We start from the raw sequence: 19,039 nt of genomic DNA, 5'->3' as shown, positions 1-19,039 counted from the left end.
AACAGTTCTAAATCTTGAAACAAAAACTTGATAGGCAGCAAAATAGAACCTCTTGAAAGCATAAAACTAACAAAACCTATGAAACAATAACACAATGAAAAATACAAAGTATCTAGGTAACAACATGATGAATGGAACAGTACTTCACATCTCAATATTAATGTTAAATATAAGTTGCTTAAATGTTCCACTTAAATGATACAGATTGGCAGAATGGATTAAAAAAAATCACAAACCAAATATCTGCTGTCTGCAAGAGATTCACCTAACATGTAAGGATTTATATAAACTCAAGGTAAAGGGGTAGAAAAAGATACTCCATGTAAATGGAAACCAAAAGCAAGCAGGAGTGGCTATTCTTATCTAAAATAAAATAGACCTTAAAGCAACAACAGTGAAAAAAAGACAAGGTCATTATACAATGATATAAGGCTCAATCCAACAAGAAGGTATTACAATCCTAAATTTATATGCACCTAACGCTGGAGCTCCCAGGTTCGTAAAACAGTTACCACTAGACCTACTAAATGAGATGGATAGCAACATAATAATAATGGGGAACTTCAGTATTCCACTGACAGTGCTAGAGAGATCATCAAGACAAAGACAACAACAACAAAAAAAATTGACTTCAAATGACACTCGAACAAATGGACCTAACGGATATTTACAGAATGTTCTATCCAAGATATGCACAATATACATTCTTCTCATCAATACATTTAACATTCTCCAAGATAGACCATATGATAGGCCACAAAACAAGTCTTAATAAATTTATAAACATCAAAATTATATCAAGTATTTTCTCAGACCACAGTGGAATAAAAGTAGAAATTAACTGCAAAAGAAACCCTCAAAACTATACAAATACATGGAAATTAAACAATCTGCTCCTGAATTATTTTTGAGTTAACAATGAAATCAAGATGGAAATTTAAAAATTCTTTTAAATGAATGACAGTAGTGACACAGATTATTAAAACCTCTTGAGATACGGCAAAAAAAAAAAGTGCTAATGGGAAAGTTTATAGTGCTAAATGCCTGCATCAAAAAGTCGGAAAGATCACAAGTTGACAATCTAATATCACACCTCAAGGAACTAGAGAAACAAGAACAAACTAAACCCAAAGCTAGCATAAGAAAAGAAATAATAAAAATCAGAGCAGAACTAAATGAAATTCAAACAAAAAAATGCAAGAGATAAATGAAAAAAAAGCTGGTTCTCTGAAAAGATAAAATTGATAGACTATTAGCTAGATTAGCCAAGAAAAGAGAAAATTCAAATAAATTCAATTAGAAATAAAATGGAGATATTACAGTTGACACCACAGAAACATAAAAGATCATTTGAGACTACTAACAACACCTCTATGCACACAAACTAGAAAATCTAGAGGAAATGGATAAATTCCTGGAAACTTAGAACTCTCCTAGATTAAGTCAGGAAGAAATAGGTCCCCTGAACAGACCAATAACAAGCAGTGAGATTGAATGAGTAATTTTTTAAAATTGCTAACAATAAAAAAGCCCAGGGCCAGATGGATTCTAATGTGAATTCTGCCAGACATTAAGAGAAGAATTGGTACCAATTCTACTGAAATATTTCAAAAGATTGAGAAAGAAGTAATCCTCCCTAAAACATTCTATGAAGCCAGTATCACCCTGATACCAAAACCAGGAAAGAACATTTAAAAAAAAGAAAAGTACAGACCAATATCCCTGATAAACATAGATGCAAAAATCATCAACAAAATACTAGCTAACCAAATCGAACAGCACATCAGAAAGATCAAGTGGGTTGATCAAACCTACCATAATCAAGTGGGTTTCATCCCAGGGATGCAGGGATGGTTTAACATATGGAAGTCAATAATCGTGACACATCACATAAACAGAATTAAAAACATATGATTGGCCGGGCCCGGTGGCTCATGCCTGTAATATAACACTTTGGGAGGCCAAGGAGTGGGTGGATCATGAGGTCAGGAGTTCAAGGCCAGCCTGGCCAACATAGTGAAATCCCATCTCTACTAAAAATACAAAAATTAGCCAGGCATGGTGGCATGCACCTGTAGTCCCAGCTACTCAGGAGGCTGAGGCAGGAGAATCACTTGAACACGGGAGGCGGAGGTTGTGGTGAGCCACGATTGTGCCACTGCACTCCAGCTTGGCAACAGAGCAAGACTCCGTCTCAAAAGAAAAAAAAAGTATGATCATCTCAATAGATGCAGAAAAAACATTTGATAAAATCCAGCATCTCTTTGTGATAAAGACTCTCAATAAACTGGGTATAGAAGGGGACTTGCCTCAAAATAATAAAAGCCATATATAACAAACCCACAGTCAACATCATACTGAAGGGGAAAAGTTGAAAGTATTCCCCCTGAGAACTGGAACAAGACAAGGATGCCCACTTTCACCATTTCTATTCAACATAGTCCATTAGGAAGTCCTAGCCAGAGCAGTCAGGCAAGAGAAAGAAATAACGGGCATCTCAGTTGGAAAGAGGACATCAAACTATCTCCATTCACTGGTGATGTGGTCATATACCTAGAAGACCCTGAAGACTCCTCCAGAAGACTCCTAGATTTAATAAACAAATTTTGAAAAGTCTCAAGTTACAAAATCAGTGTACACAAATCAGTAGCACTACTGTACACCAACAACCACCAAGCTAAGAATCGCATCAAGAACACTCAATCCCTTTTAAAACAGCTGCAAAAAATATAAAATACCTAGGAATATATTTAACTAAGGAGGTGAAAGATCTTTACAAGGAGAACTATAAAACAATGCTGAAAGAAATCATAGATGATACAAACAAATGGAAACACATCCCATGCTCATGGATTAGAAGAATCAATACTGTGAAAATGACCACAGTGCTCAAAGCAATCTGCAGATTCAATGCAAGTCCTATCAAAATGCCAGCATAATTTTTCACAAAATTAGGAAAAACAATTCTATAATTTATATGGAACCAAAAAAGACCCTGAATAGCCAAAGCAATTGTAAGTAAAAAGAACAAACCTGGAAGCATCACATTACCAGACTTCAAATTATACTACAAGGCTATAGCTACCAAAACAGCATAGTACTGGTATAAAAGTAGGAACATAGACCAATGGAACAGAATAGAGAACAGAGAAATAAAGCCAAATACTTACAACCAACGGATCTTTGACAAAGCGTACAAAAACATGAATTGTGGAAAGGACACCCTATTTAATAAATGGTGCTGGGAAAACTGGTTAGCCACATGTAGAAGAATGAAACTAGATCCCAATCTCTCACCGTATACAAAAGTCAACTCAAGATGGATCAAGACTTAAATCCAACACCTGAAACCATAAAAATTCTAGAAGATAACCTTGGAAAAACTCTCTTGAACATAGGCCTTGGCAAAGAATTCATGACTAAAATCCCAGAAGCAAATGCAACAAAAACAAATAAATGGGACCTAATTAAACTAAAAAGCTTCTGCACAGCAAAAGAAATAATCATCAGAGTAAACAGATAACCTACAGAATGGGGGGAAATATTTGTAAACCCTGCATCCATCAAAAGACTAATATCCAGAATCTAACCTGCACATTGTGCACATGTACCCTAAAACTTAAAGTATAATAATAATAAAATAAAATAAAGAATTCAGACAGCCTGAAAAAAAAAAAAAAGAAAAGAAACTCAAACAAATCAGCAAGAAAAAAACTAATAATCCCATCAAAAAGTGAGCAAATGACATGAATAGACATTTCTCAAAAGAAGATATACAAATGTCCAACAAACATGAAAAAAATGCTCAGCATTACTAATCATCAGGGAAATGCAAATTAAAACTGCAATGATATACCACACTGCTCCTACAAGAATAGCCAAAAAACAACAGATGTTGGTATGGATATGGTGAAAAGAGAAGGATGTGGTTGTAAGTATTTGGGTTATACACTGCTGGTGGGAATGTAAATTAGTACAGTCTCCATGGAAAACAGTATGGAGATTCCTTAAAGAACTAAAAATAGATCTTCCATTTGATTCAGCAGTCCTACTGCTGGGTATCTACTCAAAGAAAAGAAGTAATTATGTAAAAAAGACAGTTCACAGTTCACAGTCGCAAAGATACAGAACCAACCTAAGTGCGCATCAACCAATGAGTGGATAAAGAAAATGTGGTATATATACACCATGGAATACTACTCAGCCATAAGAAGGGATGAAATAATGTCTTTTGCAGCAACGTGGGTGGAGCTGGAGGACATTATTCTAAGTGAAGTAACTCAGGAATGGAAGACTAGCTACTATATGTTCTCACTTATAAGTGAGAGCTAAGCTATGAGTACACAAAGGCATACAAAGTGGTAACATGGACTTTGGAGACTCAGAAGGGGGAGGGTGCAAATGGAGTGAGGAATAAAAAACTACATATTGGGTATGGTGTACATTGCTTGGGTGATGGGTGCACCAAAATCTCAGAATTCACCACTATATAATGCATCCATGTAACCAAAATCACTTGTACCTCAAAAGCTACTGAAATATTTTAATGGTTTTTTTAATTAACATGAAGTTATATATGTTTATTGCGTACAACATGTTTTGAAATGCACACACACACACAAAACCCCTTCCAGAATGGTTAAATCAAGCTAATTAACATATACATTACCTCACATAGTTGTCATTTTTATGTTGAGAGCACTTAAAATCTACTCTTTGAATTTTTCAAGAATACAATGTATTGTTATTTATTATAGTCACCATGTTGTACAATAGATCTCTGGAACTTATTCTTCCTATCTAACTGAAATTTGTACCTTTGATCAACATTTCCCCAACTCCTCCCTCATCAGCCTCCCAGCCCCTGGTAACCACAATACTATCCAGCCATAAAAAAAGAGGTAAATCCTGTCATTTTGCAACAACATGGATGAATCTGGAGAACATTATGTTAAGTGAATAAACCAGACACAGAAAGACAAATACTGCATGATCTGACTCATATGTGGCATCTAAAAAAGCTGATCTCATGGTCTCTGCCTATAAGGAGCTCTTTGTTTAGTGGGAGAATGCTGGTATTGTAAGTAAGTAGGATAAGTAAGTTAAATATAAACCATGGGATGTAGCTGTGGGTAGACTGAACCAGAAACACATAATGAAATGGTGGTGAGAAAGCAAATTAGTTACTGCCCTTTCTGCAGGGCCATGGATACTGGCCTTTTCTGTGATGACTCTCTGCTACATCATTTAGTTGTTCTTCTTACCATACATTTTTTTTTTAAGAGATGGTGTCTTGCTGTGTTGCCCAGGCTGGTGTTGAACTCCTGGGCTCAAGCAGTCCTCCCCCTTCAGCCTCCCAAAATGCTGGGATTACAGGTATAAGCCACCATGCCTAGTCATTTTACCATTCCTTACATGGAAATATCTGGTGGTTATGCTCCAGATATCTCAGAAATGAAGTCTGGAGAGATGAAAAATAAATTTTCTTGTGTATTCAAGACTTTAAGCCATGTGGTTAGCTAAAATCTACTGATAGCTGTAATGTTTTAGATTGTTATTTGACTACCATAGGATAAATTGTGATCATTTGGAATCTGTGTGAGAAATTCCAGTATTCTTAATGCAGACTGACTCTGTATTAGTTCGTTCTCATGCTGCTGTAAGGAAATACCCAAGACTGGGTAATTTATAAAGAAAAGAGGTTTAATTGATACACAGTTTCTACATGGCTGGGGAGGCCTCAGGAAACTTACAATCATGGCAGAAGGCACCTCTTGGCAGGGTAGCAGGAGAGAGAATGAGTGCAAGCAGGGGAAATGCCAGAGACATAAAATCAGATCTCATGAGACTCATTCACTATCATGAGAACAGCATGGGGGAAACCACCCCTGTGATCCAATTACCTCCACGTGGTCCCACCCTTGACACGTGCGGATTATGGGATTACAATTTAAAATGAGATTTTGGGTGGGGTCACAGCCAAACCGTAACTGTCTCCAACTAATCTGACCTGAAATTAGCCCTTTATCCTTCCCCTTGCAGCTATCTTCACTTATTTTTAGAGACAGGAAAAGGAGATTTCTATGACAGCCATTAAATGACTTGGCTGAAATCACCTAGGCCTGCTAATCTGGAACTACAGCAAGGGGTCATTGCTAAATTTGCCCTGCCAGCACCTGGGCTTAATGGAACTGTGAGTATAGTAGTATATGGAGGGTAAGCCTTGACTAATCCAGTAGTTAAGAGACTTGCACTCCAGAAGATCACCTCATTGTTCTTGCATTAGCTGGAAAATCCCATTTGTGATCAATTCACCATTGTGAGCAAGGAAATATTTGTTCAGAATCTCCTAAGCCTGATTGCCACCTGACTAACTGGCCTTCATTCCTTTTCTGCCCTCCTCCTTCTTTTCCTGGTTACTTAAATTTCAGCGTGCTACTTTCTTTTGTTTCATCTTACAGAGTTCATTTTCCATTTTAGGTTCTGCCATTTCCTTGCTAGGATAATTGCCAATCTTCTGTAGCTTTAACCCCTAAAACCTGAGGTGGTATTACATATATTGCATAAGAGCTAAGTCTTTCACCCTGGCATTTGAGTCAAAACTCTAAGCATTATATCCTTTAACAGAGGCTTCTTCTATTTTGAGAATTCTACTACCTTTTTACCAGGTAGACAGAATTCTCCTCACTAGACTATGGCTTTTGTACACTTCCTTTTCCGCTACCTGGATTAGCCTAGTGCATCCACAGAAGGTAGCTGAAGGTTCAAAATCTATTTTGGGCACAGACAACTATATCAATGATGCATATGGAATCTCCTTGACATATTATAAGATAAATAACAGAATATAACATTTAATGTGTACTCTTTTTTTGGTTGTTGTTAGAGGCAGGGTCTCCCTCTGTCACTCAGGCTGAAGTGCAGTGGCATGATCAAGCTCACTGCAGCCTCCAACTCCTGGGCTCAAGCGATTCTTCCACCTTAGCCTCCCATGTAGCTAGGACTACAGGTGTGTGGCACCATGCCAGCTACATTAAAAAAATTTTTTTTGTAGAGACAGGGTCTCGCTACCTTGACCAGGCTGGTCTTGAACTCCTGGCCTCAAGTGAGCCTCCCACCTTGGCCTCCGAAAGTGTTGGTATTACAGGCATGAGCCATTGCACCCAGCCTAATATGTACTTTTGTGTGGTTCTTATTTTTTATTTATTTTTCATTCACCTTTTCTCAGGTTGAAAATGTGTACTTTTGATTTATCAGGAATCAGATAGGCGCTTTACATTTATCATCTCATTTAGCCCTATTAGCATATACAGTAGGTTTTACTACCCCATTTTACACATGAAGAAACTAAAGCCAAGAAATGAAAAGTGACTTGCCCTAGGTCGCTTAACAATTTAGTTGCAGAGTCCAGTCTAGAATAGCTAAAATGTCCTGAGCATTTTTAATTATTAGGAATTGTTTTCAAATATTTTGTGTGCCTTAACTCATTAATCCTCCCAATAACCTTATGAGTAGATATTATTAACATTTCCATCTTACAGAAAAATAAAATGAATCTCAGGTTAAGTTACTTTCTCAAGGCTAAGAAATCTGGCTTTCTAGCCCCCAATTCCTCTTCTCCTCCTGGTGAAAATCCTACTTTCCTTTTTCCTTCTTTCTTTGTGGCAGGTCTGTCATCAAAGAACCAAAACAAGGTGAAGGTTAATCCTGCCCTGACTTTGGAGTCTCAATCTGTCTTTGCCAACTCAGGCTCTGAAGTAGAAGACTAAGATTTGAACCCTGACAGCCTGACTCAATTGTCTGTGTTCTTAACCACTATGGGAGCTTGCTATATTTTTTAACTTTAAGTCTACTGCACATTTTATAACACCAGGTTGCCTCACTTCACTAAGATGTCTGGCCCTTTTAGTTCAGTTATTTCACCATGCCCAGGCCAGCTTTTAGGACAGGTCCTTTGAAACCAGTCTTTGAATAGGCTGTAGATTCAACCCTCAGTTCCTAATGGAGAATGAATTTTCCACAGTCACCAGTGGCTAGAAGTAGGTGTTTGTCCCCTTGAGTTCCATAGCTAGGACTTCTTCAACTAGACTATTTCCTAGACTCTCCTTGTCTCAACTAATTTCCAACCTTCTGTCATTCTAACCTCTCACCCATAATTCACATTTTGCCATTCTTGTTTCAGCCAAACAGGAATAACCTTTGAATTAACAAGTAATGGGGAAAACACTTAGTCACCCAGTCTTCTCTCACAGTATTTACATGCCCCAGGGAATCTTGAATTAATCTTTATTATCCAGTCTGAAAACTTTCTTCCTGCCTTTATGATCTCAAACAAGACTGGTTACTTTCCTTACAACCTGCCGTTTTTCTCTCTCAAACATTTAGTTTATTCTCTTAGATGGTTGTGCAAAGTGATGTTTTAACCACTTTTCTCATCATTCCTTCTTTTTCTTCATCGTAGACCTCTTAGGAAATCTCGCTTTCTAGCCCCCAATTCCTCTTCTTCTGGTGAAAATCCTACTTTCCTTTCTCCTTCTTCTTTCTTCATGGCAGGTCTGTCATCAAAGAGCCAGAACAAGGTGAAGGTTAATCCTGCCCCTACTTTGGAGTCTCAATTTGTCTTTAGCAACTCAGGCTCTGAACCTTGAGATCTACTGCTTTACTTTACTCTTCAACTCAAAGAGGGAGATATGTGTTCAGTATTCGGTTGTTGTGTAGAGGCTGAACCCCAGGTATCCTTCAGAACTAGTGAGAGAATGGCCTGTTTTACCCAGATAAGTTACTGGCAGAGGCTGTTAGACCCTTGTTAGGTTAAAAAATAATCAGGGATATTTAGGATTAAATTTAATAAGAAATGTGAAATCCAGTAAGAAAATATTATAACTTTGTCAAGAGTTATAAAATAATATTTTTAAACAAATAGAGAGGTTTTACTTGTCTGACGGGATAAATGGCATAGGAGAAACTGATTTTATTCACTAATCCGTTAATATACTGAGTATGAACATAGCCTGTCCAAGGACTGGAGAATCTCAACACTAGTAGAAACATCAGTACTTCTCTGGTACCCTGCCTTAATCAGGTAGCTATCTGTGCCCCTTGAGAAAGTCCCTGCACAAAGGGCATAGGCCATACACCAGCTCTAAATCCTAGATGTGACTAAATTATCTGAGCTATGTATATTCCACTGCTTCGGAGAAGCTGAGCTTCAATGATTAGCAGAAGCCCTTGTATCACGCAGTTGTAAATAAGCCACTAACCAGTCAAAATAAAGCTCCACAAAATATATCAATCCCATCTCACGTAAGTATAAAACTTCTCCCATGTTTATTCAACTAGTAATCATCCAGTAATCATTCATCCTAATAATCACAAGAATAAAATATAACAAGGAAGAAATGTACTAGTACAGTAGAACAAACTACAAGCTGCATAGCTGGGTTGTAAGCATAGTCCAGAGAAGACTCATAGCCATTTGCTTATGTATTGCTGGTAAGCTGACTATATAGACATGATCATCATGCACAAAGCAGTGGCATCCCAGGAGGACACCAACAGCTATCTCTCTGTCTCTCTCACAGGAATATAGCATGTTACCAGATAGGGGGCTAATATTGCAAAAATGTCAACTCTATCCAAATTAGTGTATATAATCTAAATCTGTTTACTCTCAAATCCTTGGGTAAACCTAGCTGAACATCCCAGTTTCATCTTGGTCACAATTTGTACAAATGGTAACCACAAAGAAAAAGCCTCTAGTAGATACAGAAAAGAGAAAGATAGGAATCAAAGCACACCACTACAAAAGTCATCAGATCACAAAGGAAGACAGCAAGAAAGGAACAACGGAACTACAAAACACTCAGAAAACAACAAAATGGCAATAGTAAATACCTATCTATAATTACTTTAAATGTAAATAGATTGAATTCTCCCATCAAAAGACTGACTAGAATGGTTGAATGAAAAAACAAAACAAAACAAAAAAATAAGATCTAACAATATGCTGCCCACAAGAGAGTCACTTTAACTTTAAGGACATACATAGGCTGAAAGTGAAGGGATGTAAAAAGATACTCCGTGCAAATGGTAACCAAAAGAGGGAAAGGGTGGCTATACTTATGTCAGAAAAATCTGTCATAAAAGACAGAAAGGTCATTATTTAATGATAAAGGGGCCAGTTCATAAATAGGATATAACACTAGTGAATATAAATGCATCCAACAACAGAACACTTAAATGTATAAGGCCAAAGGAATACAGCAAGAGAGGAACAAAGGAACTACAAAACACTCAGAAAACAATTAACAAAATGGCAATGGTAAATACTTACCTATCTATAATTACTTTAAGTATATAAGGCAAAGATAAACAGAACTGAAGGGAGAAATAGACAGCAGTACAGTAAAGTAGAGAACCTCAATAATCCTCTTTCAACAATAGAATCATTCAGAAAGAGAATCAAGGAAACAGTGGACTTGAATAACACTATGAACAAATGGACCTAACAGATATACACAGAACATTCCATTCCCAAACAGCAGAATATATTGTTCTTTTCAAGTGCACATGGATCTGTTCTCCAGTATAAATCATATTTTGGGCCACAAAACATGTCTTAGCAAATGTAAAAAGATTGAAAGTATATTGAGTATCTTTCCTAACCACATGGCATGAAACTAGAATAACAACCAACGAATGAAAAAAAAATCCAAAAGGTGAAATAAAAATACCTTTATACAAATGGAAACATAACAAAACTTACGGGATGCAGCAAAAGTTGTTCTAAGAGAAAAGTTTATTGCAATAAATGCCTACATTAAGGAAAAAAAAAGAAAGATCTCAATTAAACAACCTACCTTTATACCTTAAGGAACTAGGAAAAGAACAAATTAAGCCCAAAGTTAGCAGAAGGAAGGAGTTAGAGTAAAAATAAATAAAATGGAGAATAGAAAAACACAAAAAATTAATGAAACTAAGAATTGGTTTATTGAAAAGATAAACACAATTGACAAACCCTTAAGTAAACTTTTATTTTTAAAAGACTCTAAAATCCAAAATGAAAGAGAAAATGTACAACTGATGCCACAAAAATAAAAGGGATCACAAGAGACTATTATAAAGTTATATGCCAACAAATTGAATAACCTAGAAGAAATGGATAAATTCCTAGAGACATGCAACCTACCATGCCTGATTAACAAAGAAAAAATCTGAACAGACTAATAAGTAAGGAGATCGAATTAGTAATCAAAAACCTCCCAGCAGGCCGGGTGCGGTGGCCCATGCCTATAATCCCAGCACTTTGGGAGGTCGAGGCAGGCAGATCACTTGAGGTCAGCAGTTTGAGACCAGCCTGGCCAACATGGTGAAACCCCATCTCTACTAAAAATACAAAAATTAGCCAGGCGTGATAACAGGCGCCTGTAATCCCAGCTTCTTGGGAGGCTGAGGCAGGAGAATTTATTGAACCAGGGAGGTTGCGGTGAGCTGAGATCGTGCCACTGCACTCCAGCCTGGGTGACAGAGTGAGACTCTGTCTCAAAACAAAAAGAAAAACAAAACCTCCCAACAAAGAAAAGCCCAGGACCAGATGGCTTCACAGGTTAATTCTATCAAACATTTAAAAAATAATTAACACTAGTCCTTCTTAAACTCTTCCTAAAATTGAAAAAGAGAGAACACTTTCAACTCATTTTATCATGCCAGCATTACTCTGATACCAAAGCCAGACAAAGACACTACAAGAGAAGAAAATTATTGGCCAATACTTCTGATAGAAGCAAAAATCCTCAACAAAATCCTAGCAAATAAATTCAGTATCACAGTAAAAGAATCATATATCATGACCAAGTGGGTCTTATCTCTAGGATGCAGAGATCACTTAACATATGCAAATTAATCAATGTGATATACCACATTAACGGAGTGAAGGATAAAAACCTCATTATCTCAGTAGATACAGAAAATGCATATGGTCAATTGATTTTTAACAAGGACATTAAAACTATTCATTGGGAAATGAATAGTCTTTTCAACAAATGGTGCTGGTAGAACTGGATATACACATACAAAAATATAAAAATAAAAACGGACCCCTATTTCACACCATATTCAAGAATTAATGCAAAATAGATCAAAGACTTAAACGTAAGAGCTAAAACTATAAAACTCTTTTTAATTTTATTTATTTATTTATTTTTGGAGACAGAGTCTTGCTCTGCTGCCCCGACTGGAGTGTGGTGGTGCAATCATGGCTCATTGGCCAGCCTCAATCCTGGCCTCAAGTGATCATCTCACCTCAGCCTCCTGAATAGCTAGGATCACAGGCTGCACCATCATGCCTAATTTTAGTTTTTGTAGAGATGGGGTCTCACTATGTTGCCCAGATTGATCTTGAACTCCTGGGCTCAAGCAATCCTCCTGCCTCAACCTCCCAAAGTGCTGGGATTACAGGTGTGAGCCACTGCATCTGGGCTATAAAACTCTTAGAAAAAGAAATAGGAGTAAATTCTAATGACCTTGGATTAGCAATGGTTTCTAAACTATGACACCAAAAACACAAGTGACCAAAGAAAATTCATATAGGACTTCATCAAAATAAACAACTTTGTTGCTTCAAAGCCAACTATCGAGAAAATGAAAAGACAACTCAGAATGGTTTTGCAAATATTCCAAATATTACAAAATATTTGCAAATCATATATTTGATAAGGGCCTTCTATCCAGAATATATAAAGAACTCTTACAGTTCAGTGATAAAGAGACAACGCAATTTAAAAATGGTCAAAGACATTAACAGGGGAACAGTAGACACTGTGGACTACTAGAGGGGGAGGGGTTGTGGGTGCAATATACCTATGCCACAAAACTGCACATGCACCCCCATCTGTAAAACAGAAGTTGAAATTTTTAAAAAATGGTCAAATAATCTGAATAGACATTTCTTCAAAAAAAATATGCAAATAGCTAGTAAGCACATGAAAAGATACTTAACATCATCATTAGTCATTAGGGAAATGCTAATCAAAACCACAGTGAGATACTATTTCACAGCCTTTAAAATTGCTAAAGTAAAAAGCATAAGCAATAACAAGTGCTGGAGAGAATGTGGAGAAATTGGGACACTCATACATTGTGAGGAGGGAATGTAAAATAGTACAGATACTGTGGAAAACTGTTTAGCAGTTGCTCAAAAAATTAAACATAAAGTTACCATTTGACCTATTGATTCTACTCCTAGGTATATAAAGAGGAATGAAAACATGTTTACACAAAAAACTTGTACATGGTTGTTCATAGCCATATTCTTCACAGTAGCTAAAAGGTGGAAACAAACCAAATGCCCATCATGGATGAATAGATAAGTAAAATGTGGTACATCCAAACATTGACATATTGTTCAGATGTAAAAAGGAATGAAATACTGATACGTACTACAACGTGAATGAACCTTGGAAACATTATTCTAAGTGAAAGAAACCACTTTCAAAAGACCACATATTTTATGCTTCCGTTTATGTAAAATGTCCAAAATAGACAAATCCACAGAGAATAGATTAGTGTCCACCAGGGACTGAAAGGAGAGGTGAGAATTGAGAGTACAGGTATGAGGTGTCTTTGGGGGTGATGAATATGTTCTGGAATTAATGACGATGGTTGCATAACCATGAATATACTAAAAGCCATTCAATTGTACACTTCCAGGGGGTGAATTTTATATGAATCATAGCTCAAAAAAAAAAATAAAATAAACTTGAACAATTGCAGAGTTGGGTTTCTAGGATCTGGAGCCAGAGACTCCTCTTGGAGGAGTGAATCAAGTAGTTCAAGATCAGAGTAGGAGTCGGTAGCCTAGGATAGAATTTTTGAGGGCCAAGGAAAGAAGTTTCTTTTTAATCTTGGGAGCCATGGGCCAAGGAGGACCTTAAAGGGCCAGAAGAGCTTTAAAGTAGATATTCAATACAACTCAGAGGCAGAGGGGTTGCTACGGCCCACTCTCTGAGGGGGCAAATTCTGTGGAGACATTACCTAAGAATTACTAGAAGCATTAAGGGCAGAAAGCTTAGGAGCTCTGTCAGTCTTCGGGCTAAATTCTATATTTCTTGGTATAATACACAGGGTTAAGAGAATTGGGAAGCACTTAATCCATATCATCCAAATAACTAAGGCATCTCCTCCAGGAATACCTCTATGTCCTACTTTCCCTGACTTCCATCCCCTCTTCTGTGCACCTCCAACCTGTATCTCTGTCGTTACATTAGATTGAAATTTTATTTTATATTTGTCTTTCCTACTAGGAATAGGAGTACCAAGATGGTCAGGATGATGTTTTCCTCATCTCGTAACCCTAGGACCTAGCACAGGGCCTGAACCTGCCAAGAACCCAGCAATTGCTTGCTGAACCAAGGAAGAACCAAAGAGACTATAGGAATGTTTCGTTCAGGGGAGAAAGATCTATTGATTATATATATATATGATTTGTTTGTTCATAACATGGTAACAGGCTCACTATTTGTAGTAGTTTGTAACAAACACCTCTATGTTTTGATGTGATGATTTTGTCAAGTAGTTATCAGGCTTACTCCTACTATACTGAAGTCCTTGAAGTCAGAGACTGTCTTACTCATCGTTTTATCCCTCCACGGCATCCAGTACACTGGCCTCTGTGCAACAGATGCTCAGTCATTATTTATTAATTTAAATTTAGTTAAGCAAGTTTAGGACAAGCTGGCTTGGAAAAGAGCCTCAGATATATTAAGACAAAGTGCTAAAATTGACTTATGAGGGAAGGCTGGGTTTCTGTGTTTGTCAGTAAAATTGGTGCAGACCATCTTGTTGTCTGTGGAGACATGATCTAGGAAGTACTAGAAGCATTGATGGTGGAGAACTCCTCAGGAGTTACTTGTCCTGTTGCCTCCAGAAAGCTTGAATACTTGAGCATTTTTATTTTTATTATATTTCTTGATTCTTTTGATTAAAGAGACAAAATCCCATGCTTAAATAGATATCTTCAGCAAGAAAGTGTGGGGATCTAGTGAAGTCTTCACTAGCAGCCAACATCCCAGTCTGATATACACAGGGGCATCCATCTCATCGTTTATCCCATCTTTTTTCAGAACATGAGAGATATCTGCAAGCCAACAACAAAGAATTCAACAGTATTTTTGGATATCCAGTGAGTGTCATCCCTCTGGCTGTTTCAGAAGGGGGTCAGTATTCTCCTGTAATATTCTTCTTTGTTGGGGGAGCAGGAAATTCTTTGTAGATGTGGATCCTATAACACAGATTCTATTACACTTTCTTTCAAGCTGCTATACAATGAGTGGTGCAATGAAGGCTCAGAAGCCAAAATTAATCCAGTGACATAAGCTAGGGAGAGAATGTCTCAGATTTCAGGTTTATATATAACTCCCAGAAAATAAATACTGTAGTTTTTCTTGCACAAATGAAAGCATAGTTCTCCTTTTTTCACTTAGACATGTATCTATGACAACACATACAGATATCCCTCATTTATTTAATAGCGACATTGTTTTCCATTATATTGATAAACCTTAATTTATTTAGTCAGTCTTCTATTGATGAACATTTAAATTGTCTCCAGTGTTTTGCTATGCTAAATGGTGCTGAATGAACACCATTATACATATATTTTGGCATATTTGTGTGACTGTATCTTATGAAAGTTTCCTAAAAGTAAATTGTCTGTGCCAAAAGAAAAACACACTAAAGATTAAAAATTATCAGAGGCCAGATTGCCCCCCAAAAGAATTATATCCATTTATGTTTCTACTTAGAGACTGCCCGTTTCTCCACATTCCTGTCAAACTCATTATTATCAATCTTTGTCATCTTTGCCAGCTCTTAGATGAAAATGACATTCATGTTAATTAGCCTTTTGTATTTCTTTTTCTGGAAAATATCTATTAATGATCTTTGCCCACTTCCTATTGGATTGTTCATTTTTCACTTATTTATGTATCTATAACTAAGTAATTCATGAAAAGATATATATTGAAAAGGCATGCTCCAACACCCCATCTTTGTCCATATCTGCTCCCCTGAGGGAACCACTGTTAGTTTTCTGGTGTGTATCAATCAGATTAGTGTTTCTTTGTGCAAATAAAGCAAATACAAATATATAGTCTTATTTTCCTATTTTTACACTATTCTGAACCTTAACAGTATATCTTGGAGATGTTTTCATCATCATAATTTCATAATAGTTTTTTTCTTTTTTTCCTTTTTCAGCTATAATATATAGTATTTCCTCTGCAGATTTAACATATTTTATTTAACCAGTTTCCTTTAAATGGAAATTTGGGTTGTTTTCAGTCTTCTATGATCGCAAGCAATGGTTTTATATGTAATATAATTCCATGCATGTGTAGCTATGTATACATATACATAGCTATAATTATATAAAAATATATGTCTGCGGTCTCTGTGGGATATTAATTTATGATTTCTGAGTGAGTGGTATATTTCCAATCTCACACTGCTATAAATAACTACCTGAGACTGGGTAATTTATGAAGAAAAGAGGTTTAATTGACTCACAGTTTCTCAGGCATAACTGGAAGCATGACTGGGAGGCTGCAGGAAACTTACAATCATGGCAGAAGGCAAAGGGGAAGCAAGCACCTTTTTCACATGGTGGCAGGAAAGAGAGAGAGAGTGAGGAGGATCCTATACTTTTAACTCATCAGATCTTGTGAGAACACAAGAATAGCATGGGGGAAATCCGCCTCCATGATTCAGTCACCTCCCACCAGGTCCCTCCCCAACACTGGGAATTACAATTCAACATGAGATTTGGGTGGGGGACACAGAGCCAAACCATATCAAATAGTTCTGAATAATAATAGTATCCAAGCTATGACCATGAAAGCAGGTTTTTCTCTTCTCTATCTTCTAGACCTACGTAACAAGCAGTGGGGACAGTAAATCTAGGTTTGGGCATCAGACAGATCTGAGTTTGAATATAGTTCAGCCTTTACTAACCTTAATGTCTTAGGCAAGTTTGTTAACTTCTCTGATCTTCAGTTCTTTCATCTGTAAAATGGGCATAATAATGTTCACCTTGCATGGTGGTCATAGGAGTTAAGTATGGTTCTGAAAATGTTAGTTCTGTTTCTCCAAAAAGCTATTAGCCCTTGGAAAAAGGGTATCTCATTTATCTCTGTATACACGGTATATCTGTGATACAGTTTCTATCACAATGTTGTTCCCACAGCCAACATTCAATAAATATATATTGAATATTTAATGAGTGAATGAACAGATTTGACTGATTCTGATATATTTAACACCATTTCATTTCCCTGGCCCTGAGCATTGCTCATTTTCCTATTTCTCTAACTTCTTCCACTGTGACTCCTTGTCATCTTCCTAACTCCTAACTACTGATTCTCATTATATCCTTGGCCTTTTATTTTCTTCTATTTTCCCAGTTAACCTTCAGTCCCATATCACTGCCCAAAGAAAAAATAACCAAACCAAAATTAACCACCTCTTATCATGTTTAAATTTTATGACCTCTGCCAAAAGGACTAAACTCTGAGGAACTTCATAGTTAAGGAGATGTTATTAGGATATTGCTTCTGCTTTTACATTTAAGAGCAAAACAAAACACTCTAGTTGCCAAGTTAATAAATAAATATCTTTACTTCTATCTTGAGGCAGAATGCTACCTACATGAGTAGAAACCTGAAATATATTAAATGGCTATAAAATCAAATGGAAAATCAACAGTGAAGGCTAGCTACATCAGTAAGGCCACCTCTCAGAAGATCTTTGGGTCCAAGTATCACAGCCATCTGGACTTAAACACTGAGAAATTCAAAGTATCTTATGATCAAAGAAAGCTATTTCCATGTTAGAATTACATACTCTCATGACGAGAAGGGCCTGTAGACATCATTTCACTAGAACTTCGTTCAAGACAGACCATGAGCTTCTCCAGAAGGGATCCTGTCTAATTATTTTTCAGCCTCCACTAGTATAGTCCAGCACAGGGCTGTGAACAGAGCAAGCCTTGAGAAATGCTATAGTGTCTGATTGATTATTATTTGGAAAATCATGGAGAGAACACCAAGGAAATCTTAGTTTTGGCTTGGATCTCTAAACTCCTAAGTGCTAAGCTATTTGACCAGCTTCTCATCCCTAAGGAAATAGGTAGGTTCTTCTTTATTTAAAAAAAAAAACAAAACAAAAAAAAACCTTGTATTTAATTTCAGGGGCACATGTGCAGAATGTGCAGGTTTGTTACATAGGTCAGCCTGTGTCATGGGGATTTTTTGTACAGATTATTTAATCACCCAGGTATTAAGCCTAGTATCCATTAGTTATTTTTATTCTTTTGTTCTGTGCTTTCAAATGGAAGAGGTAGAGGATGAGCCCTGAACTTACGGAATTATTTGGTCTTATTCTCCTGCTTTTAGAGCTCTTAGATTTGAGCTCTGACATCTTAGGACAAATGATTTAAGACTCCAAGGTAGAAAGTAAGATGATCCTGTGAACATCTTGAGATCAGAATTGAGGAAGTAGACAAGTTCCCATTTTCACTCAGCAAAATAGTAGCTTAGATATAAGCCAAAACTCTTTAAATCCTCTTAGGACAATTAAGGGCCAAATGATTCTCCAATGCTGATAGTGACCCCTATAGAAACCTTCAGTGGGCTAGGGTTGAAAGACAGTTTTTTGCTTTTAGCATCTGACGTCCTTCCACATTGCAAAAAACACAGAAAGGCACACTAAACTGAGTTTGCTCAGCTGAGAAAAGCTTTGTTAGAGAGCTCTGGATGCAGTACCTCAATTTCCTCATCCTCAAAAGTACCCCCCTCATAGGATTGTTGTGAGGAGTAAATGAGTTGCTACATATAAAATGCTAGAACAGTGCCTTTCACATAGTAAGTACTCAGTAAATGTTAAGTTTTTATTGCTGTTGATTTGATTATCATTATTACTATCAATAACATCAATAAGCAAGAACTCTATCAGGGCAGAGATACATTCCCCCAGGTACCCAACAGTC

The 19,039-nt window shown here is 36.8% G+C and overlaps 1 protein-coding gene across 1 annotated transcript in view; it reads left to right on the top strand.

The window, feature by feature from the left end:
- Nucleotides 1–19,039, top strand: part of UNC13B (unc-13 homolog B) — a 279,025-nt gene that overhangs the window by 246,847 nt on the left and 13,139 nt on the right. The window contains exon 41 of the mRNA XM_054519407.2: nt 15,120–15,212. The gene's annotated coding sequence lies outside the window, so the exon portion shown is untranslated. The remainder of the gene's footprint in view (nt 1–15,119; nt 15,213–19,039) is intronic.

The sequence above is a fragment of the Pongo abelii genome, chromosome 13, assembly GCF_028885655.2.
Source record: "Pongo abelii isolate AG06213 chromosome 13, NHGRI_mPonAbe1-v2.0_pri, whole genome shotgun sequence".
NCBI lineage: Eukaryota > Metazoa > Chordata > Mammalia > Primates > Hominidae > Pongo > Pongo abelii.
The sequence above is the reverse complement of the archived record's forward strand: the minus strand, read 5'-3'. Positions and strand labels throughout refer to the sequence as shown.